A 25,551-nucleotide genomic window follows, 5' to 3' on the forward strand; every position below is an offset into this window, starting at 1 on the left:
AAGCAATTCAACGGATATAGATTAAACAATCATCCGTCGAGATATAAAGTACCCAGAAAAATATTTAATTTTCAATAGATAATGAAATTCAACGGATATTCGTTTTCAACGGATAATGAACATCCGTCGAGATATAAATTTTGAATTAATCAAAATTTCATCTCTTTAGGAAAAGTTAAATTTCTTTCTAGATGCATTATAAATTACTTAGACATCAAAATAACTTAAAAATAATTAAGCATACCTAACTCACTTACCAACCTAGTGAAAGTTGACTCATCAAGTGGCTTGGTAAAGATGTTTGCAAGTTGCTTCTCCCTTGGAACAAAATGAAGTTCCACAGTACCATTCATGACATGTTCTCGAATAAAATGGCACTTGATGTCAGTGTGCCTTGTCCTTGAATGCTGTACAGGATTTTCAGTAATGGAATTGGCATTTGTGTTGTCACATAAAATTGGAATCTTGTCCACATGTAGACCATAATCCAATAACTGATTTTTCATCCATAAAATATGTGCACAACAGCTACCAGTAGCAATGTACTCAGCCTCAGCTGTGGAAGTAGAAACTGAGTTTTATTTCTTACTAAACCAGGACACTAGCTTGTTTCCTAGAAATTGATAGTTTCCTGTTGTACTTTTTCTATCTATTCTATAACTTGCATAATCTGTATGTGAATACCCAATTAGATCAAAACCAGAATCTCTAGGATACCAAATGCCAAATTTTGGTGTTCCTTTGAGATATCTAAAAATTCTCTTAATAACTACTAAATGAGATTCTATAGGATCAGTTTGAAATCTAGCACAAAGACAAGTTGAAAACATTATATCTCGCCTACTGGCTGTTAAATATAAAAATTAACCTACCATGCCTCTATAATTTGAAAGATCTACAGACTTTTCAGTTGTGTTTATTTCAAGTTTAGTGGCAGTGGTCATGGGAGTTTTTGCAGATGTGCAATACATTAAGTCAAACTTCTTTAAAAGATCATGAATGTATTTGGTCTGACTAATGAATATTCCATCACTAACTTGCTTAACTTCGAGACCAAGAAAGTAAGTTAGTTCTCCTATCACGCTCATTTCATATTTACTTTGCATTAGTTTGGCAAACTTTTTACAAAGTTTTTCATCCGTAGAACCAAATATAATATCATCTACATAAATTTGAATAAGTATACTAGAGCCATTAACATTTCTAAATAAAATAGTTTTGTCAACAATACCTCTTGTGAAACGATTTTCTAAAAAGAATTTTGACAAAGTGTCATACCAGGCTCTAGGTGTTTGCTTTAATCCATAGAGTGCTTTCAAAAGATAGTAGACAGATTCTGGATAATTTGGATGTTCAAAACCAGGAGGCTAACTAACATAGACTTCCTCCTCCAAATCTCCATTTAGATTGGCATTCTTTATATCCATTTGATAGACTTTGAAATTGGAATGGGCTGCATAGGCTAAAAAAATTCTGATAGCTTCAAGTCTTATAATAGGAGCAAAAGTTTTGTTATTCCCAAATAATTTAAACAAGAATTACAGAAGGGGGGGGGTTGAATGTAATTCAGGCTTCTTTTTGGATTTTAAGAATGATTCTTCTACCAATAAATAACTTTATTTAATTTGCAATGGTGCGAAATAAGAATATAACAGAAATCAAATCACAAAGTAATTAAATACAAGTATTTAAAAATTTTCTGGTTGATTGAACTTTTCCACCATAGGTATATATTAAGTAGAGAACTCTATGATACAAATAGTACACAACTGCTTACAAGTTGAACAACAAGAACTATAGAGAAATTCTTTACAGATTTTGCTTTATCTATTTCTTTAGTTTTTGCTTACTAACTTGGATACAATTTAACTTGCTACCCTTGGTTTATATATCACCAAGTTACATTATAAAAAGACAAGATAATAAGACAAACTGTATCTAGTCTAAATTCATGCTTCTACACTTCTCTTTCCAGCATCTTCAAATATCATATGTTTAGCATGGAAATGGAAATGCTTCTTTGTTCTCTAAATCCTTCAAACAGGCTGCCATATTCCATTTTCATAAAACCAACGCATGTGACTGTCAAGTCACTATCAATTGCTCTTTTGAATTTAAATATCCGTTGAATCTTAGATTGATCATCCGTTGGAACTTTGTCTGATCATCCGTTGAAACTCAGGTTTATCATCCGTTGAGACTTATGTTGATGATCCGTTGAAGCCTTGTAAATCATCCGTTGAGACTGTCTTTTTTGTAGTTAACTCTACTTCATTTACACAAGATTACAAGGCACCTAATATTTACAACTATCTCTTATATCAATCTAGTAGTTAACATGACTTAAACAATCTACTACATCTAGTTCACTAAGCTATCCAAGTATGCAGAAATATGCTACTAGTCTTATTGTACATAAGCTACTCTTTCAACGGATGTTGAAAATGATCATCCATTGAAAGCTACAAATTTCACTTAACTAAAATCTACTAAGTGTTTTATTCAAGTTATCATCAAGTACACAACCTATTCCTAACAATCTCCCCTAATTTATGTCTACTAGAATTGTAGCCATAAATTAAGAGAAACTTGATGATAACAAAACACTCTATGAATATAGAATGAAGTACAATAGATTAAAATTTCAAGTGCTGCAGTTTATTGAAAATTCTCACAAAGAAAGATTTGTAAAGTGTCTTACAGATCATTTTTAAGGTGCTCCTCTAGACTGAGCAAATTAAGATCATTTCCTTGATTGCCTTGGCTTCTTTCTCATCTTCACATTATTCTCTTCAATCTGGTTTTGGAGTTGTCTGTAAAATTATGATTCTTCATTATTTGTTAGATCCATCTTTTCTTGCATTTCTTTTAGAGTCCCTATCTCCGGTGAAGGGAATAGTCAATACTCTTGGGAGTGCATTTGGTCCTCTCCAGCTATTTTTTATCTCTTCAATCTTGTTTTGTACCATTTTCTTGGCTACTATGTTGAATCCAACAATTTTCTTGAATGAGGAGAAGACAGTCACTAGAGTTGAATAACCTTCATTGAGAATTCTGTGAAGTGGCCATGTAATTTCTTTACCACCCTTGTACCTGAAGACTAGTCTCTCTGGAAGGTGCTTATAGGCATCAATATATCTGAATTCTTCAAGCTCATCCAGATAGAGATTTTTGTCTGAAAATTCTTTGATGTCACATATAAAGAGTTGATCTCCTTTGTTGACAGTAGGTTTGGGTTTGGCCACTTGCTTGGATTTGAGCTTGGTAGGCTTGACTGTATTGACCACTCTTTCTTTTGTCTTCCTTTGTTTAGCAAAGATGGGGAGGTTTAGATCCAGGAAGAGGCAAGCGGTCCCAATCTATAGGCTCATCCTTTGGCACAACAGGATCACCATGAAAGGTGATGTTGGGATCAACCTTGAATTCAGCCTCCTTTACAGTGGGCAAGACTGATTGGCTTGTGGTTGTAGATTGGGCTGGCATGTAATATTCCTTGTCTTTATTAAAATCTATCTTCCTCTTTTCATGCATCTTGTATCTAAACTTTCTCTTTATATGCTTTGGTTCTTCTTTCTTTCCTTCATCCAGATTCTTAGATGTCTCGGTTGGAAATACAGCTTCTGTGATTGCAGGCTTCTTAGCTTGGTTCTTGGCATATAAAGCAACTTGCTTTTGTTGTTGTTTGAGCCTTACCTTTTCTTCTTTCTTAATGTAACACCCCCAAATCCGGGGTCGGGGATCCGGGTTGTCACGAGTTCCATTTCCCTTAATAACACCCAATCTTAATAAACAATCAACTACTCTGTACTGTGACCCCACAATAAACACACACACCACAAGTTATAGTCTCAGAGATGAATATCCAAAAGTAACACGAGTCATTTTATTCCAAAATTATATGCCATTACACCTTAAAAGGGTTTCTAAATAGATTTACATTTCTTTGCCATTATTATAATTGATAAAGATACATAAGTCTGGTACATCAAAAGTTGAAAGCCTAGCCTATTGGTAGTTCCTACCTCAGCTACAGCGACATCAACGCCTATAGGAAACTGCGGAATGTTTCCTATCCGCTCGCGAATTGGGAGCTTGGTCCTGTTCATCTTTTCTATCTGTTGTTGTGTGATGAAAGAAGAAAGCAAGGGTGAGCAGCAAGCCCACCAAAATAATATGTATAATCATTAACAATATATGAGCCTTCTCATAGTACTCATGAAAGTCTTGGTCAAAAGAAATGGACCAAGTTTGATATCTTAATGCGATGAAGTCGCAAAATATTCAGTATATATACATATATACTTTTCAAAATCTTGGAAGTCCTCTTCCATGCATAATATACACAGAGTTCCAGTTTATAACTGTATAAAGCTATCGTTGCAAGGTGATCTCATATATCTAACCTTGTCTCAACGTTTTTCTGAAAATCTTTGACATGCATAAGATAATCATTTGCTAGATATAAGTTTAAAAGATGAAGTTACAAGATACTCCAATATACTTATATCTTTTCCAAATACTACTTGAACTACCACCGTTCAAGTTATAATTAGTTTCAAAAGTTCATTACATAGATGAGACTACAAGACAAGATTTGAATAGATTCAATCTTTGAACATCATTATAAATAATAAAGTTACGAGATACTTCATTAAGTCCCAATATATATACACCTATATATATATACATTTCATACACTCCTTGAAAACCTCTGTTATGAAAATTATAAACAGAGTTGCAATATCCAATGAATTTGGAAAGGAGAAAACCTTGGCATAAACCTGATATCTTGCTGATCAGGCAAAGATACCAATAAGTAACCTTTTCTACTAGTAGATGGATGAATCCCCCACCAGTCATCACCCTGGCCACATAAGGACCTTGTGCTGGACCGCCACCCGGCCTCTTACGCGTTGATGGTATTTTTATGATCCTCTCTTATAATCCTTGAATTTAAATTCTTTTTATCCTGTTACCTTATACTCAATTCTTTCGATATCTGGTGGATTTTCGGTAAAAAAATCAAAGTGTTCGGATTTGGATTCTGACGATCTTTACATACACTTATATACCACATAGAGTACTAATAATATCTCAGAAGATCAATAAAAGAACCCCTACATAGTGTGGTATGAAAAGTTTTCTTATTCAGCATAATCAGCGAAATCACTATTCATAAGGGTTTCAAAAATTTCCAAAAATTGGGGTTATTACAGTCTCCCCTCCTTAAAAGGATTCCGTCCCGGAATCAGATAGAAAATGAATAGGGATACTCTCTTAGCATTGCACTTTCTAACTCTCGAGTAAATTTTCCCACATTGTGGTCCTACCACCAAACTCTGCCTAGTTTGATAACCCTTCTCCTAAGCACTTGTTCCTTTTCACTCTATAACCTTTCCTGGTTGCTCCATATAGGTTACGTCGGGTTGCATGTCTCTGCGCTCATATGCCCCTATTTATCTGGCATTCGAATTACACTTCTTTAACATTGATACGTGGAACACGTTATGAACTTGCTACATGTTCAGGGGTAGGGCTAGCTCATATGCTAACTTCCCAATATGTTTTAGTATATCCAAGGGTCCGACAAATTGTGGACTTAGCTTTCCTTTCTTTCCGAATCTCATCAATCCTTTTCAAGGGTTTCCAAGGGGATACCTTTAAAAACGCTAGGTCCCCTACTTCCTATTCCTTGTCCTTTCGTGTCCAATCAACATACTTCTTATGTCCATCTTGGGCTACTACCAACCGTCCTCTGATTCGATTTATTATATCCTTGGTCCTTTGGACTACTGCGGGTTCGAGCATGTAACACCCCCAAATCTGGGATCGGGGATCCGGGTTGTCACGAGTTCCATTTCCCTTAATAACACCCAATCTTAATAAATAATCAACTATTCTGTACTGTGACCCCACCATAAACACACACACCACAAGTTATAGTCTCAGAGATGAATATCCAAAAATAATCACAAGTCGTTTTATTCCACAATTATATGCCAATACACCTTAAAAGGGTTTCTGAATAAATTTACATTTCTTTGCCATTATTACAATTCATAAATATACATAAATCTGGTTCATCAATAGTTGAAAACCTAGCCTATTGGTAGCTCCTACCTCAGCTACGGCGGCATCAACGCTTCCAGAAAACTGCGGAACATTTTCTAACCGCTTGCGAATTGGAAGCTTGGTCCTGTTCATCTTGTCTATCTGATGTTGTGTGATGAAAGAAGAAAGCAAGGGTAAGCAACAAGCCCACCAAAATAATATGTATAATGATTTACAATATATGAGCATTCTCATAGTACTCATAAAAGTCTTGGTCAAGAAGAATTGAACCAAGTTTGATATCTTACCGCGACCAAGTCGCAAAATATTCAGTATATATGTACATATATACTTTTCACAATCTTTGAAATCCTCTGACATGTATAATATACACAGAATTCCCGTTTATAACTGTATAAAATATCGTTGCAAGGTGATCTCATATATCTAACCTTGTCTCAACGTTTTTCCGAAAATCTTTGACATGCACAAGATAATCATTTACTAGATATAAGTTTAAAAGATGAAGTTACAAGATACTCCCATATACTTATATCCGAATACTACTTGAACTACCACCGTTCAAGTTATAATCAGTTTCAAAAGTTCATCACCCAGATGAGACTACAAGATAAGACTTGAATAGATTCAATCCTTGAAATATCATTATAAATAATGAAGTTACGAGATACTTCATTAAGTCCCGATATATATATATATATATATATATACACCTATATATATACATTTCATACACTGCTTGAAAACCTCTGTTATGAAAATTATAAACAGAGTTGCAATATCCAATGAATTTTGGAAAGGAGAAAACCTTGGCATAAACCTGATATCTTGCTGATCAGGCAAAGATACCAATAAGTAACCTTTTCTACTAGTAGATGGACGAATTCCCCACTGGTCATCACCCTGGTCGCAATAGGACCTTATGCTGGACTGCCACTCAGCCACTTACGCATTTGATGGGCTCCCACTGAGCCACTTACACTATCATGGACGCCCACTGAGCCCATGTTGCTTATGCCGACTCGATAGATGGACTTACTTCCCGAACGTTGGGTAAGTAATCAATTCGTTTACCAAAACCGCAACCTTGTTGCGAATATAAAATACATCACAGAGCCGGATCCCTTTGGTTTTGAGCGAGTATTTAAATCTCCTTTAAAAAGGAAGATCTTAAATATATAAAAAAATTGAGTTTTGGGATCTGCTCTAACTTTTGAAAATCATTTTAAGGACTCGAAAACACTTTAAAGAGTGTTTGGAGTAATGCTGATTTAATAAAGTAAATCAGTCCCAATATATTAGAAAATATCTGAATATTATTATTTAAATAATATTCCCATAAAGAATAATCTTTATACAATTAATTGAAGTAGAAGTTGTAAAACTTTTACTTGAAACGAGTATTAAATAACCAAAGATATACTTATACGAAAGTACTATCTTTATTTGAATAATCAAAAATAAGTTTAATTATCGACACCTTATTCTTTAATAAAATAAAGAATATATCTCAGCAAATAATCGGAGTCATAGGTCCTCAAATGAATATTCAAATAATATTCATTAAATAATATAAACTGAGTCATAAGCCCTCGAATGAATATTCAAATAATATTCAATAAAATAAAATAAAAGGAGTCATAAGCCCCCAAATGAATATTCAAAATAATATTCATTAAATAAAATAAAAGGGGTCATAAGCCTTCGAATGAATATTCGAAATAATATTCATTAAATAAAATAAAAGGAGTCATAAGCCCCCGAATGAATATTCGAAATAATATTCATTAAAATAAAATAAAAGGAGTCATAAGCCCCCGAATGAATATTCGAAATAATATTCATTAAATAATATAAAGTTATCGAATAAACCTTATTCGATTAATAGTTTTAAAAACTATTCATATATATATATATATATATATTATGCTCGGGAGTCTTGCCTCCCGGTTTTAGAAAAAGTTCACCTTTTTATCCCCTATATTAAGGGTATACGCAAATACCGCTTATATCTAGCATAGGTATTATGCAACGAATAAGCATTTGAACCAACAAATATATAAATCAAGAATACGAAACATGCATGCATATATACCATATCACATGCTACAATATATCGCAAGAATTTGCTAATAACAAATATGCATTTATCACAAGATCATGCATATACACATATACATCACAACAACAGTTATACGGGTAGAAAACTTGCCTGAGCGACTGGGGGTTATAAATGGCTTAGGACGAGTCTGGTAACCTATAAACAACATATAAGTTGGAATTAAACCAAAGTCACTTGTAAATCTATACTTTAACCAATTTAGACTCTAACGCTTGCTTTGTGCTTACTGATTCTCCTAAGTCGCTCGAGTACCCTCGGCTCCACCATTTTTAATAAATTAACTATTACGAGTTTTAAGGCGATTCTTTTGCGAGTGTCTTACTAACTGCCTATTACACTTTACTTAAATGTTTCATACTCCAATTAGTCCTTTAAGGTCTTTAACCTATGTTTCAAAGTAAGGCGAGGGGTAATGGTTCATTCGTGAAACGTCGTTACTTAAAACGGCCGTTTGTCCTAAACCGTACATCGGAATCAAACGAACCACATATCAAAACGAAGCTCGTAACATGAACTATCTAATCATGGCAATGGTCAAAACCTAGCAGGGAGTTCTCGGGTCCTAATGTTAAGAACAAAACAGCCTAAAGTAAATCGGACATTACGACGGCTATGTTTACGCGATTTCCCAAATTTAAAACACTCTAATTCAACCCACAATCAATCCACAATCACAACCCAATCAAAATTCCATCCATACTACATCATAACAGCCCCAACAACTCAACATTAACAATTTTTACTTATTCTTAAACTTGAATTTAAAACTATACTTAAGTCCTTTAACTAATCAACAAGATTTCAACATCCAATTCACTACAACTCCCTCCCAAACTCTAAACATACGAGCATCAAGCTTCTCTTTTACCATAACAATCAAAACCATCCTAATATACAAAGTAAAGTTAGGGTTTGGAGATGTTATGCCTTCCTTGAAGTGATTTGAATAGCTAGGAAGCCTTAAGAAGCCTTGAGATATCTTAGGGATGCTTGGATCTTAAAGGAAAAACAAAGAAAATCAAGTTAAAAATCTTGAAATCACTATTCATTATCTTCTTCAATGATTTCTTGGAAGAGATTGAGAATGAATTGGAGGCTTAAACTTATAGGATAGCCATATCTATGCATAAGGAGTATTAGATAATTACCTTACTAATTAAGGAAGCTTGGAACTTGAATTTTGAATTTTCCTCCTTGAAATGAAGAGAAAAGCCGAGAGCTTTTTGATGAAGAAGTGAAATGATTTTTGTGTTTGTGAGTTGTTTTGCCTAGCTTGGTTGCTTTTGATTTGTTTTTGGTTAATTACCTTTTTAACCTTGAACTTTGTGTGGTTTTAAATCAACCACACCTCCTTCCCCTTATGTCATGCTTATGTCACCTTGTGATGTCATCCTCCCTCACTTGCCCTCTTCTTATTGGTTGGATGACCTCATCATCCCTAACCTCCTTGATTAATTCCTAATTGTTTGCCTAATGACCGCTGATCTGTTATACGGTTCGCTTAACTTTCGTTCTCGTTTCTCGTTTGAGGGATCATACCCGGGATCTTATTACTTGGGTTTCCTTAACCTGTCTCAATACATTATATTCCTTTTATGATCCTCTATTATAATCCTTTAATTTAAATCCTTTTTATCCTGTTACCTTATACTCAATTCTTTCTGTATCTATTGGATTTCCGGGAAAAATCAAAGTGTTCGGAATTGGATTCTGACGATCTTTACATACACTTATATACAATATAGAGTACCAATAAAATCTCAGAATATCCATATAAGAACCCCTACATAGTGTGGCATGAAAAGTTTTCTTGTTCAGAAATATCAGCAAAAACACTATTCATAAGGGTTACAAAAAGTTCAAAATTTTATATTCCCTTAATTTTCTTGACGCGTACGCGAGTACCTTGTTGTGCTGTATAAGAGCACCCTACTTCCTTATGCGAAGCGTCAATACAAATCACAAAATTTCCTTTTTCCATCCGGCAATGCCAATATAGGGGCCATCACCAATCTTTGCTTCAATTCTTGAAAGCTATTCTCGCGTTTCTCTGTCCATTCAAACTTCTCAGCCTTACGAGAAAGCCGCGTTAAAGGGGCTACTATCTTTACAAACTTGAACGAACCTCTGGTAGTGACCGGCCAATCCTACCTCTGGGAGTTGCCCTAACCATGGTCATCAATTCCTCAGTGGTCCTTTATTCATTCTTGTCAGGATCCTCCACGGGATCCTCCTCAGCAACAATCCCTTCTACGACAACATCCTCAACCGCTACATCCTCAATATCAACATCATCCGGTCCTGCGTTAGGACGCTCTATCGGATCCACAATCCGATCTCCAATTAGTAATAAAACATCATCGCGCAGTTACTCCTCAACCTCAGGGTTCGGAGTCCCGCTACCATATATGATAACGAACTACGCTTCTATCTCTACATTTATAAGGGTTCCCATAAGGGTTTTAACTGTCGGTGCTACGTTAGGTAGCCCGACTATGAACTTGGCAAAAGTTCTTATCATCTTAGTGCTCTTATTATCTTAACGTCACATCATCTCTAAGGTTTATAACGCTTAGCTCTGATACCATTTCTGTAACACCCCCAAATCCGGGGTCGAGGATCCGGGTTGTCACGAGTTCCATTTCCCTTAATAACACCCAATCTTAATAAACAATCAACTACTATGTACTGTGACCCCACAATAAACACACACACCACAAGTTATAGTCTCAGAGATGAATATCCAAAAGTAACACGAGTCATTTTATTCCAAAATTATATGCCATTACACCTTAAAAGGGTTTCTGAATAGATTTACATTTCTTTGCCATTATTACAATTGATAAAGATACATAAGTCTGGTACATCAAAAGTTGAAAGCCTAGCCTATTGGTAGTTCCTACCTCAGCTACAGCGACATCAACGCCTATAAGAAACTGCGGAACGTTTCCTATCCGCTCACGAATTGGGAGCTTGGTCATGTTCATCTTTTCTATCTATTGTTGTATGATGAAAGAAGAAAGCAAGGGTGAGCAGTAAGCCCACCAAAATAATATGTATAATGATTAACAATATATGAGCCTTCTCATAGTACTCATGAAAGTCTTGGTCAAAAGAAATGGACCAAGTTTGATATCTTAATGCGATGAAGTCGCAAAATATTCAGTATATATACATATATACTTTTCAAAATCTTGGAAGTCCTCTTCCATGCATAATATACACAGAGTTCCAGTTTATAACTGTATAAAGCTATCGTTGCAAGGTGATCTCATATATCTAACCTTGTCTCAACGTTTTTCTGAAAATCTTTGACATGCATAAGATAATCATTTGCTAGATATAAGTTTAAAAGATGAAGTTACAAGATACTCCAATATAATTATATCTTTTCCAAATACTACTTGAACTACCACCGTTCAAGTTATAATTAGTTTCAAAAGTTCATTACATAGATGAGACTACAAGACAAGATTTGAATAGATTCAATCTTTGAACATCATTATAAATAATGAAGTTACGAGATACTTCATTAAGTCCCGATATATATATACACCTATATATATATACATTTCATACACTCCTTGAAAACCTCTGTTATGAAAATTATAAACAGAGTTGCAATATCCAATGAATTTGGAAAGGAGAAAACCTTGGCATAAACTTGATATCTTGCTGATCAGGTAAAGATACCAATAAGTAACCTTTTCTACTAGTAGATGGATGAATCCCCCACCGGTCATCACGCTGGCCACATAAGGACCTTGTGCTGGACCGCCACCCGGCCTCTTACGCGTTGATGGACTGCCACCCAGCCACTTACACTTTGATAGACCGTACCCCGGCCTGTCGCTTATGTCGACTCAATTAGATGGACTTACTTCCCGAACGATGGGCAAGTAATCAAATTGTTTTCTCAAAATAGCAACCACGTTTCGAATGCAAAATACACCACAGAGCCGGATCCCCCAGGTTTTGAGCGAGTATTTAAATCCCCTTCGAAAGGAGGATCTTAAATATAAAAGAATGAGTTTTGGGATCCGCCCTAACTTTTAGAAATCATTTTGAAGACTCGAAAATATTTTTAAGAATGTTTGGAGTACTGCTGATTTAGTAAAATAAATCAGTCCCGATATATTAGAAAATATCTGAATATTATTATTTAAATAATATTCTCATAAAGATAATCCTTATAAAAATAATCGAAGTAGAAGTTTTAAAACTCATACTTGAAATGGATATTAAATAACCAAAGATATACTTATATGAAAGTACTATCTTTATTTGAATAATCGAAAATAAGTTTGATTATTGAAATATTATTCTTTAATAAAATAAAGAATATTATTAAATAATAAGCGGAGTCATAATACCTTGAATGAATATTATAAATAATATTCATTAAATAAAATAAACGGAGTCATACATCCTCAAATGAATATCCAATTAATAATCATTAAATAGAATAAACAGAGTCATAAGTCCTCGAATAAATATTCAAATAACATTCATTAAATAAAATAAAGTTATCGAATAAATCTTATCCGATCAATAGTTTTGAAAACTATATCCATATATATATAAATATATATATATATATATATAATATACTCGGGAACATCGACTCCCGGTTTAGAAATATGTTCACCTTGGGGTCCCCTTTTCTAAGGGTATATGCAAATTACTGCTTATCTCTAGCATGGGTATTATCAACTGAATCAACAGATATATGTATCAAGATTACGAACCAAGCATGCATATATACCATATCACATGCTACAATATATCGCAAGAATTTGCTAATTAACCAACATGCATTTATCACAAGACAATGCATATACATATATACATCACAACAACTGTATAACGGATAGAAAACTTGCTTGAGCGATCGGGGGTTATAAATGGCTTGGGACGAGTCTGGTAACCTATAAACAACATATAAGTTGGAATTAAACCAAAGTCGCTTAAGAATCTAGACTTTAACCAATTAGACTCTAACGCTTGCTTTTGCGCTTAACGATTCACTTATGTCGCTCGAGTACCCTCGGCTCCACCATTTTTAACAAATTAATCATTAAGAATTTTAAATCGATTCTTTCGCGAGTACCTTACCAACTGCCTAATCCACTTAACATAATTGTTTCATACCCCAATTAGTCCTTTAAGGTCTTTAACATATGTTTCAAAGTAAGGCGAGGGGTAATGATTCGTTCGCGAAACGTCGTTACTTAAAACGGTCGTTTCTTCTTAACCGTACATCGGAATCAAACGAACCACATATCAAAACGAAGATCGTAACATGAACTATCTAATTATGGCAATGGTCAAAACCTAACAGCGAGTTCACGGGTCCTGATTGTTAAGAACAAAACAGTCTTAAAGTAAATCGGACATTACGCCAGCTATGTTTACGTGATTACCAAATTTTAAACTACTCCAATCAACCACAAATCAACTACAAATCAACCCATAACCACCAATACCACCAAACTTCATCCAAACCTTACTAACTCAGTCCATAACCTCATGATTTTTCCAACTTATTCAATCTCAAACAAGAGCTACTAATTATACTTAAGGTTCATCAACCAACAACCAAGATTTATAACCCAAAATCATTATAATTCCATCCAAACTCTAAACATACAAGAATCATGCTCACATGAACTATAACAAACAAAACCAAACCTAATACTCAAAGTAAAGTTAGGGTTTGGAGGGGTTATACCTTCCTTAGAGAGTGGAGAATCACTTAGGATGCCTTAAATAACCACTAACTATCTTTACTAAGCTTGGATCTTGAAGAAAACATAAGAAAACACAAAGTTAGTTTCTTGAAAACACTATTCACCAAGAACTTTGATGAATTGATTAGCTATGTTAAACATGGAATCTTGAGCTTAAACTTATGGCTCATCTTAGTTATGAATTATGGAAGCTAAAGAAACAAACCTCTTGAATTATGAAGGTGTGTAGCTTGATTTTTGAAATTTTCTCCTTTGCTTTTCATGGAAAAGCTGAGAGCAAAGAGTGGAGGAAGAAGAAAATGTTTTTGTTTTGGTTGCTTTTGATTTTTGTGTTTGTTTTGCTTGTTAATTAGGTTGTTACCATGGTAAATATTGTGTGGCTCACAATCATCCAACAATTCCTTCCCTTATGTCATGCTTATGTCACCTTGCACATGTCATAATGCTTCCACTTGTCCACACCTTGTTGGTTTGATGACATCATCATCCCTAACCTCCTTGATTAACTCCTAATTGCTTGCCTAATGACCGCTGATCTGTTATACGGTTCGCTTAACTTTCGTTCTCGTTTATCGTTTGAGGGATCATACCCGGGATCTTATTACTTGGGTTCCCTTAACCTTTCTTAATCCATTATATTCCTTTTATGATCCTCTATTAAAATCCTTGAATTTAAATCCTTTTTATCCTGTTACCTTTTACTCAATTCTTTCGATATCTGGTGGATTTTCGGTAAAAAAATCAAAGTGTTCGGATTTGGATTCTGACGATCTTTACATACACTTATATACCACATAGAGTACTAATAATATCTCAGAAGATCAATAAAAGAACCCCTACATAGTGTGGTATGAAAAGTTTTCTTATTCAGCATAATCAGCGAAATCACTATTCATAAGGGTTTCAAAAATTTCCAAAAATTGGGGTTATTACACTTAACCTCTGCTAATTGTGGATGTACAACCACTACACAGATCAGTTTACCATTTCTGTAGATGTTAGGAATATGTTGTGAACTTGTTGACAAATTAAACAAAATAGCTTAGTAGATTTAACTTAGTGAATTTTGTAGCACTCGATGGATAATCAAATATAGTCCCGACGGATGATTCAATATAGTCCCGACGGATGACAATTTGACATCCACCGGGTGAGTAGCTTATGTAATAATAAGTATTGTAGCACATTTCTGTAAACAACTTTGTGTGGATTCTGTAGGGGTATTTGAGTCATGTTAACTACTAGTGGATATGCAAAATAGGTTGATTAATTATAAATATAAGATGTCTTGTAATTCTGTATAAGTGAAATAGAGTCAAGTGACAAATAGATACCCGACGTATGATCAACAAAGCTACCCGACGGATGATCAACAAAGCTACCCGACGGATGACAAGCATGTACCCGACGGATGATCAAATTCAAATATCTGTTGATAGTGACAACAAAGTCACATGCGTCGAGTGTTTGCAAAAGGAATGTGGCAGCCTGTTAAGCAGGAATTTGAGAACAAAGAAGCATTACCATTTCCATGCAAGTGTGAAGAAATTCAAAGATGCTGGAATAGAGTAGTGAAGCAGCATGGAGTTAGACTAGATATGTTTTGTTTTATTATCTTGTCTTATTGTCATGTAAACTTGGTGATATATAAATCAAGTGTAGCTAGTGGAACATTCAACAAAGCAAACACATTTCAAAGAGAGATAGAAAAAGTTGTACTTGTCAAGAATTTCTCTGTAGTTTGTTTGTTCTACTAGTAAGCAGCTATGAGCTATTCAAGCTTCACAGGGTTCACATTCGATATATATATATATATATATATATATATATATATATATATGGTGGATACTTTCAAATCCACCAGAAAGTTTTAAAAGCTTGTGTTTTTATTACTTTATGTTTTGATTCATATTAATCATTCATTCCGCACTCTGCAAATCAAACACTTATATATTATCGAGTAAGAACTGTTTTAAAATCTTGAAAAAGTAGCCAGAATTACATTCAACCCCCATTCTGTAATTCTTGTTGTATTGTTAGGGAATAACAATTGGTATCAAAGCAAGCTCTTGAAGTACAAATAGTGTAAAGATCACAACAAACAGCAAGATGAACAAGAAGGATGTTGGAGTTAAAATTCTTTTTCTGGACAAAGATAATTATCACCACTAAAAGGTGAAGATGCACCTAAATCTTCTTTCCCAAGATGAGGCCTATGTGGATTGCATAGAGAGAGGTCCTCATGTACCAATGAGAGCTGCAACTGGCAATGAGCCATCTGTTCCAAAACCAAGTCATGAATGGTCAGACCCTGATATTGAGCAAGTCAGGAAAGACAAGAAGGCCATGAATATATTGTTCAATGGAGTTGATGGTGATATGTTTGATAACATAATTAACTGCAAAACAGCCAAAGAGGCTTGGGACATAATCCAAATTATTTGTGATGGTATTGAGCAAGTAAGGGAGAACAATATGCATCTGCTGATTCAGCAATATGAGCATTTCTACTGTGAAGAAAGTGAGTCTCTCAATGATATTTGTAGTAGGTTTCAAAAGCTACTAAATGCTCTGAAGTTGCATGGAAGAGTCTATCAAACAAAAGACTCTAACCTCAAGTTTCTTAGATCTCTTCCAAAAGAGTGGAAGCCAATGAAAGTCTCATTGAGAAATTCTCAGGATTACAAGGAATTCACCTTGGAAAGACTGTATGACATCCTAAAAACTTATGAGCTTGAAATAGAGCAAGATGAGAGGATGGAGAAAGGAAGGAAGAAAGGAGGGTCCATAGCACTGGTTGTTGAGTTAGAGAAGGAGAAAGAGATGAAGGTAGAAGCTGTTGAGTCTACATCAAAGGTCTGTGAAAACAAGGGTAAAGGGCTGGTAGCTGAAAATGAAGATCACTTGAGCCAAGATGACATGGATGATATTGATGAACATCTAGCATTCCTATCCAGAAGATTTTCCAAGCTCAAGTTCAAGGTATTGAGTCCTTTTGTGATGCATCCAGGAAAAAGAGTAAGGAGAAGCTGAAATCCAATTTGGTTGAAGGATTATTGACAGATGTGGACTCGACGGATGATGAAAATCATCCATTGGATAATCAAAAGGATTATCCGTCGAGTGACAAAGAGCCACATCCGTCGGCTGTGAGTAAAGTTGTGAGCAAAGCTAAGCTTGCCAAGTTGAATGAGAAATATGGATCAGTTTCCAAAAACTTTGTTCCAGGAGAATTAAGTCAAGTGAAGAAGGAGAAGAAATTTAATGTTGGTCATCTGTCCATCAAGCAATTGAATGACAGATTAGAAAAGATTGAGGTTAAAACAAAAACTAAAACGAAAAATAATAGAAATGGGAAAGTAGGAATTAACAAACATAACAACTACACACCTGATAAGTATGCACCAAGAAAATTCGGTGTTAAGTGTGGTAGTGTTAATCACTTGTCTGTTAATTGCAAACTTGCCATGCCTACTCTTATGTCTGCACCTTCCTCTTTTCCCAACATGACTACTATGCCTGCCATGCCTATAAATGTTATGTCTACTCAGGATATGAATGCACAATTTTCTAATATGCCATTTACACCAAATCCTTATTATGCTGCATTTAGTATGCCTCAAATGCCATTTAGCATGCCTTACTGGAATAACATGTTTGCAAATAGCATACCTTTTCCTGTTAATAAAAATGTGCATGACAATTCTGTTTTAATGACTGGTTTCAAAGGTCAAACTCAAATGACTAAGGATGAATCAGAAATTCCCAAGTCAAATGAGATCAAACCTAAGAAACCAAAGAAGAAAGCTAATAAGGCAAGACCCAAGGAAACTTGGGTACCAAAATCAACTTGATTTGATTTTGATGTGTGCAGGGAAATAGAAAGAATCTTTGGTATTTGGATAGTGGTTGCTCAAGGAACATGACTGGAGATTCTACCCTGCTACAAGGTTCAAGGAAAGAGCTGGCCCAAGTATTACTTTTGGAGATGACAATAAAGGTTATACTGTGGGATATGGCTTGATTTCAAAAGACAATGTCATCATTGAAGAGGTTGCCCTAGTGGATGGTCTCAAACATAATTTGTTGAGCATCAACCAGCTTTGTGATAAGGGCAATTCAGTAACCTTCAATTCAGAAGCATGTGTTGTGACAAACAAAAGGAGCAATAAAGTGGTTCTCACTGGAGTGAGAAAAGGAAATGTGTATCTAGCTGACTTCGACTCATCTAATGCAGAATCTGTCACTTGTTTTCTCAGTAAAGCAAGTCAAGATGAAAGTTGGCTATGGCATAAGAAGCTGTCCCATCTAAACTTCAAGACCATGAATGAGCTTTTCAAGAAAGAGCTAGTAAGAGGTATTCCTCAAGTGGAGTTTACTAAGGATGGATTGTGTGATGCCTGCCAGAAAGGAAAGCAGATTAAAGCATCATTCAGATGGAAGCTTGATTCAACAATTGAAGAACCTTTGCAATTGTTATACATGGATTTATTTGGACCAGTCAATGTGTTGTCCATCTCAAGGAAAAGATTTTTCCTAGTAATTGTGGATGATTTCTCAAAGTTCTCTTGGACAAATTTCCTAAAGTCTAAAGATGAAGCTAGTGAAATCATCATCAATCACATAAGACAAGTCAACATTCATCCTGATTTTAAAGTAAGAAGAATCATGAGTGACAATGGAACTGAGTCCAAGAATTCTATGATGAGATCATTTTGTGAAGAGAATGGGATTTTGCATGAGTTTTCTGCAGCAATAACTCCACAACAAAATGGAGTAGTGGAAATAAAGAACAGATCTCTTATTGAAGCTGCAAGGACAATGCTTGAAAAATTAAAGTTACCAACATATTTTTGGGCTGAAGCTGTGAATACTGCCTGCTACACTCAGAATATCTCTTTGGTTAATCTTGCAAAGTGAATGACACCCAATCAATTGTTCAAGAACAAGAAACCAACTCTAAATTTTCTTTATGTCTTTGGCTGCAAATGTTATATCTTAAGGAATCAAACTGATCAATATGGGAAGTTTGATGCTAAAGTAGATGAAGGAATTTTTGTTGGATATGATGTGAGAAAGGCATATAGGGTCTACAATCTAAGAACCAACATTGTTATGGAATCAATACATGTTGTGTTTGATGACAAAAAGATTGAAGGACTGCAAGATAGAGATTTGCATGAAAACCTAAAGTTTGATAATGTGGAGATGGTTAGTGATGACAGTGATGATGAAAGTGATCAAGAAACAGTGAATAAGGATAATGCAGAAAAATCTACAACTAATGAAGCACATAATTCAACATCTATCGAGTTGCAAAATGCTTCATCCTTCGGAAGACAATCTGCCTTATCTGTTGGGAGACAATCGGCTTCATCCATCGGGACATAAAGTGTATCATCCGTCGGAACATTAAGAAAAGTTGAAAGCCAGAATAGATCACTTACAGAAAGTTCCCCTTTTTCAAATCAAAGATTCACAAACTCAGGGGGAGTTTCTCATAATCAAAACTCAGTCACACATCAAGACAATAATGAGGACTCTTCATCTAGAGCTAATCTACCTCAACAAAGGAAATGGATAAAAGATCACCCTTTTGAGCTCATCATTGGTGATGCATCTTCTAGAGTTCAAACAAGGAGAGCAACTCAAGAACAATATCTATATAGCAGCTTTCTATATAGGGAAGAACCAAAGAAGGTAGAAGAAGCTTTGTTGGATCCTGATTGGATTTTAGCTATGCAGGAGGAGCTAAATCAATTTGAAAGGAACAAGGTATGGAAGCTGGTACCCAAACCTAAAGGAAAGAATCCAATTGACATCAAGTTGGTATTCAGAAATAAGATGGATGAAAATGGCATAGTGTTCAGGAACAAAGCTAAATTGGTTGCTAAGGGCTACTATCAATAAGAAGGAATATATTTTGATGAAACCTTTGCTCCTGTTGCAAGACTTGAAGCCATCAGAATCTTCTTAGCCTATGCAGCCCATGCCAATTTCAAGGTCTATCAAATGGATGTCAAAAGTGCTTTTCTGAATGGAGATTTGGAGGAGGAAGTCTATGTTAGTCAGCCTCCTGGTTTTGAAGACCCAAATTTTCCAGAATATGTCTACTATCTTTTGAAGGCACTTTATGGACTGAAGCAAGCACCTAGAGCCTGGTATGATACTTTATCAAAGTTTCTTTTGGAGAATCACTTCACAAGAGGTATTGTTGATAAAAATTTATTTTTTAGAAATATTAATGGCTCTAGTATACTTGTTCAAATCTATGTAGATGATATTATATTTGGCTCTACAGATGAAAAAGTTTGTAAAAAGTTTGCCAAATTGATGTAAAGTAAGTATGAAATGAGCATGATGGGAGAACTAACTTACTTTCTTGGTTTACAAGTTAAGCAAGTTAGTGATGGAATATTCATTAGTCAAACTAAATATATTCATGATCTTTTAAAGAAGTTTGATCTAATGGATTGCACATCTGCAAAAACTCCCATGGCTACTATAATTAAACTTGAATTATACACTACTGAAAAGTCTGTGGATATTTCAAGCTACAGAGGCATGGTTGGCTCACTTCTGTACTTGACAGCTAGTAGGCCAGATATAATATTTTTTTCTTATATTTGTGCTAGATTTCAGGCTGATCCTAGAGAATCTCACTTGGTAGCTATCAAGAGAATATTCAAATATCTCAAGGGAACACCAAAATTTGGCATTTGGTACCCTAGAGATTCTGGTTTCGATCTAACTGGTTATTCAGATGCAGATTATGCAGGTTGTAAAATAGACAGAAAAAGCGCAACAGGAAACTGTCAATTTCTAGGGAACAAGCTTGTGTCCTGGTTCAGTAAAAAGCAAAATTCAGTTTCTACCTCTACAGCTGAAGCTGAATATATTGCTTCTGGTAGTTTTTATGCACAGATTTTGTGGATGAAAAACCAATTATTGGACTATGGTCTACAAGTGGACAGAATTTCCATTTTTTGTGATAATACAAGTGCAATTTCCATCACTGAAAATCCAGTGCAGCACTCAAGAACAAAGCACATATACATCAAGTACCTCTTCATTAGGGAGCATGTGATGAATGGTACCGTGGAACTTCATTTTGTTCCAAGTGAAAAGCAGCTTGCAGATATAGTTACCAAGACACTTGATGAATCCACCTTTTCAAGGTTGGTAAGTGAGTTAGGTATGCTTAATTATTCTTGAATTATTTCAGATATTTTTTGCAAGCTTTTATGCAGCCAGAAACTTAATTGATTTTTCTGTTTTGGATGAAATTTAGGCTAAGTCAAAATTTACATCCCGACGGATGCTCATTATCCATCGAGTTTGATCATCCGTCGGAATATTATTTGTTAATAAAAATTAATTACTTTTCTGGATTATTTCATAACCCGACGGATAATTGATTTATCCTCATCCGTCGAATTGTCTCAATCTTAGCCGTTAAAACTCTGAACGTTATCCATCGAGTATACTTACAGTTTGTAAGCATAACACGACGGATAAGTGACAGAATTTTTATAGTTTTATTTATTTTTAAAACGGTTATTTTGAGCAATTTTAATTGGTTACTTTATTTCACTTTATTATTTTTGTCAGTTTATTTCTGAGATAGTATAAAAGCTGAATTCATTTTTATTCTACTCTTTTATCATTCTCAAGAATTAATTGCTCCAATTTCTTTCTTCCTCAAAAGCAAATACTCTCTCTGCAAATTTCAAATCTTTAACAATGGCACCTGTAGTCAAAATCATGTCTCAAACTGGATATATCTATGAAAAGAACAACTTCACAGCTCTAGTGAAAGGGAGATTTAACAGTCTGGAGATTTTCACAAGATGATGGATTTTGTGAAAGGCTGTAAACTCAACTATGTGATGCTGGAATCTCCCACAATCTACTGTGAGGTTGTAGAGGAGATATTGTAAGAACCCAAATTTTTGACGTTGGTAAAAGACCTTTTTGAATAGTAATATAACAACTCGAATTTTTGAGACCTTGTAAAACGCCTAATGAATAGTTACCCTGACAGACGTGAAAAACTTTTTAGCCCACATTATGTTGTGCATGAGAAAATGAGATTCAAAGTTGATATTATGATTATACGTACCAAATGAGTGTATGTAAACGCTATTAGTTTTCGAAGAAAACGAACTTTGAAAAATGACCATATTTACGAATCATCAAGGATTACGGGAATCACAATATAATTACGAATTTAAAACCCTACGGATTTATATCCAAGTATGATAATTCAAAACATAAGGAATAAATACGAAAGGAATTACGCCGCGAACCATTTACGAGGAAGTATTACGAAAACGTTTAAGCGACCGAGCGAACGCGTAAACGATTAAATAAACGTAACGCACTAATGAACCATGGTAAGAAAGTAACCATGGTTACTTTATCAAATAGTGAGCTAGAGATAGGATGATTAACTAAGGCTAAGCAAATAGTGAGCTAAAGGGGCTAAGCAAGTGACTTAGCTTGTAATATACCACAAGCTAGCTAGATTTGTAAGCAAGATTAGCAACATAAATAAAATACTAGGATATAAAATAGAGAATAAAAATCATTATAAGATATCACAAGCTATCACTTGCATCATTCCAAGAAGCAACCAACAAGCATTGCCAAAAACTCTCTCTTTCTCTCCCATTTCTCTCCATTCGGCCCTTCATCAAAAACCAAGGGAATCAAAATCAAAACCTCAAGCTCTAGCGATGGATAAATCCTCCCATTAAATTCTCAAGCTTCCTAACAACCAAGCTAAGGTAAGATAAATCTTTGAGCTCTTTTTATCAAGGTTTGATGGGTGAAATAAAATCAAGAAAGTTGAGAATGAATAGTATGAATAGTAACTCTTATATGGTTTCTTGATTTCAATGGTTGTTTTAGGTTCCAAAAACCATACTAAGCACTCCCAAGACTTCACCATCATCAATAACACATCTCAAGCTTGAAAGGAATATGTCCTAAGTCCAATCATGTATTAGGATTTAGGAATAACTTTTATGTAATCTATTTTGATTTTATTGATATTAATAAAGACTTGTTTTGCTTTTATTACGGGCTTTATCTATTTAAGTGTTTAAATAAGATATACCATAGTTTAGAGTAAAGCTTTTTATGGATTATGATGAGATCATAATAGTGAGACCTAAAAAGATGATAACTCTAAACTTAAATAGTTCCTGGTCATAGGATTACTAACTGGTAATTAATAATCCGCAAAGATCGGTACATACTATGCTTGCTTCATTATGAAGGATGTCTGTTCTCATAGACATTTGTGTGGTGACACTATAGCTAGTATGTAGGTGCTTATTATAGAATAAGTTCACTGAACATGACTCGCACAGCTGAACAACTGATGGAGTTCACTCACGTGTCAGCAGTTGTTCACATAGTGATAGTTGTACAAGTATCCTTAGACTTGAGGTCATCATAGTCATCTTGTGTACACTGAACTATGCTTTGGTTTAGTTCTCAGTCTCCAGGGACAATTATTAGGGCTCTTCTGGGTATAGGAATTTGTACACGAAGATAGTGTATGATCAATAAAGGATCTACCCCTTCCAGTGAAGGAAGCGAATGTTCAAGGCTGATCCACTTATGCTAGTTCAGGAATCTCTGGCTAGAGTGAATGAAATTAGAAAGGAGTTTCTAATTTGCATAGAACTACGCATAGTAAATGGTAAGCAAGTGATTGAATTAGATAGGCTTGACACGAGATCCATGCCTTGTATTTAATCGGGACATTGTAGGGTAGAAGGAGTTTATTGTACGGTAACTATTCACTGAATAGGTTATTGGTATTCTAAGCAGTGAATTCATATTATCCAGATAGTCGCGATATGCTGAGAAGTATCCCTCACGATGTAGAATAAATATGATTAATTAATTAATCATATTTAATAAATTAGAGAATTTATATAAATAATGATAAAATAGTTTTATTATTATTTATTTCTACTACCGGCTTAATATTGAACCTACAGGGTCACACCATAAAAAGAGAATGATTTAATGGTGGATGAATTAATTAATAATGGCTAATAATTATTTATTTATGAAATAAATAATTAATTGGAAAATTTAATAATTGATTAAATGAGATTTAATTGATTATAAATTAATTAAGAAAAGTTCTTAATATTATTAATTAAAGGATTTAATTTTTGGAAATTAAATCAAGAGAGATAATTATTTCTAAAGTGTTTAGAAAAAGGATTAATGATTAAAAGGTGTTTTAATTATTAATGAGAATAATAAATGGGATAATAATAATAATATTTATGGGAAAATTTCAGCTGAATATTTTGCCTATAAATAAACTATTATAGACCCTAATTTTATTCTAACCCACAAAGAACCCGAAAACCCAAAAAGTTTGGAAAACCCAATTCTCTCCACCTCCTTTCTCCTCCTTAACATCGTTTTCTTGGTGGATACCGGTGGAGTGCTTCACACTTGAGGAGCAACTGCTAAGGATCTCTGATCGTTGTCTCCAAATTATTTTAAAAGGTTAGATTCGATCCCTCAAATTTTTATTCACGATTTATATGATTTTATTTAGATTTTGTATGTGTAAAAGTGTTTTGCCATGCCCCCGCTGCGTTAAAAATCCAACAATGGTATCAGAACATAGGTTGTATGCATATAGATCTGTGGTAAAAATTTCAGAATTTTATATGCTTGTATGAATTAATTATAATTTTTACAAGTTATATCATTGATTAATTTTGTCTGATGAGAAATCGTTTCTCAGAATAATTTTGAATGTTGATCTGGGTTCTACAAGTGTTGTAGATCGTCTGGGTATTTTTTTCATAATTTTAGGATGTATAGATTTTTTATTATGAATTTTTGAAGTTCTTGTAATTAAAATTTATATAAATCTTATATATATATATATGTATTGTATGTATGTATATATCTGTATCTGCTGTGCTGCTTGTCTTCTACTGTTACTGATTGCACGGAAAGAAAGAGAAAGAAGTCAGGCGCGGAGTCCGAGACAAAAGTTGTCGGCTGCTGAAAAAAAAATAAGGGTGTAACGCATTCTGGGAATGCGTTACACACCTGTGGCGCATTCACGGAATGCGTTACACCTTTTAATGGCTTAAAAGGGCTGTAATGCATAACCGGAATGCGTTACAGGGCTTGTAACGCGTTCCTGTAATGCGTTACAGCCCGTCTGTTGATTTTAAAATTGATTTTCTGGAAGTTTCGTAACTCCGTTTTGGGCGTGCAATATACCGTTGGATTCGTTTTTCCGAGACGGATCTAATGGAGTGATCAATTTTAGTTTATATAAAAGTTTTGAACTGTTTATATTCCATGAAGTGTTTTAAAGCTGTTTTTGATCGTTTGAATTGATTTTAAATGCTTCTTGTGATACATAGAGATGTATATTGCTTGTTCTAATGTGCTAGATGATGTAACATGCCTACCTTGATGTTTATTCATGTTGATATATGTGATATATGCTTAGTTTATCATGCGATGATAGATTTAGGTGAACTTAAATAAATATAAGGCGTTTGTTAGACAACCTAGTATAGTGAAATTGTTTCATAACCTTAATAA

Source organism: Apium graveolens, chromosome 3, assembly GCF_009905375.1.
Source record: "Apium graveolens cultivar Ventura chromosome 3, ASM990537v1, whole genome shotgun sequence".
NCBI classification, from domain to species: domain Eukaryota; kingdom Viridiplantae; phylum Streptophyta; class Magnoliopsida; order Apiales; family Apiaceae; genus Apium; species Apium graveolens.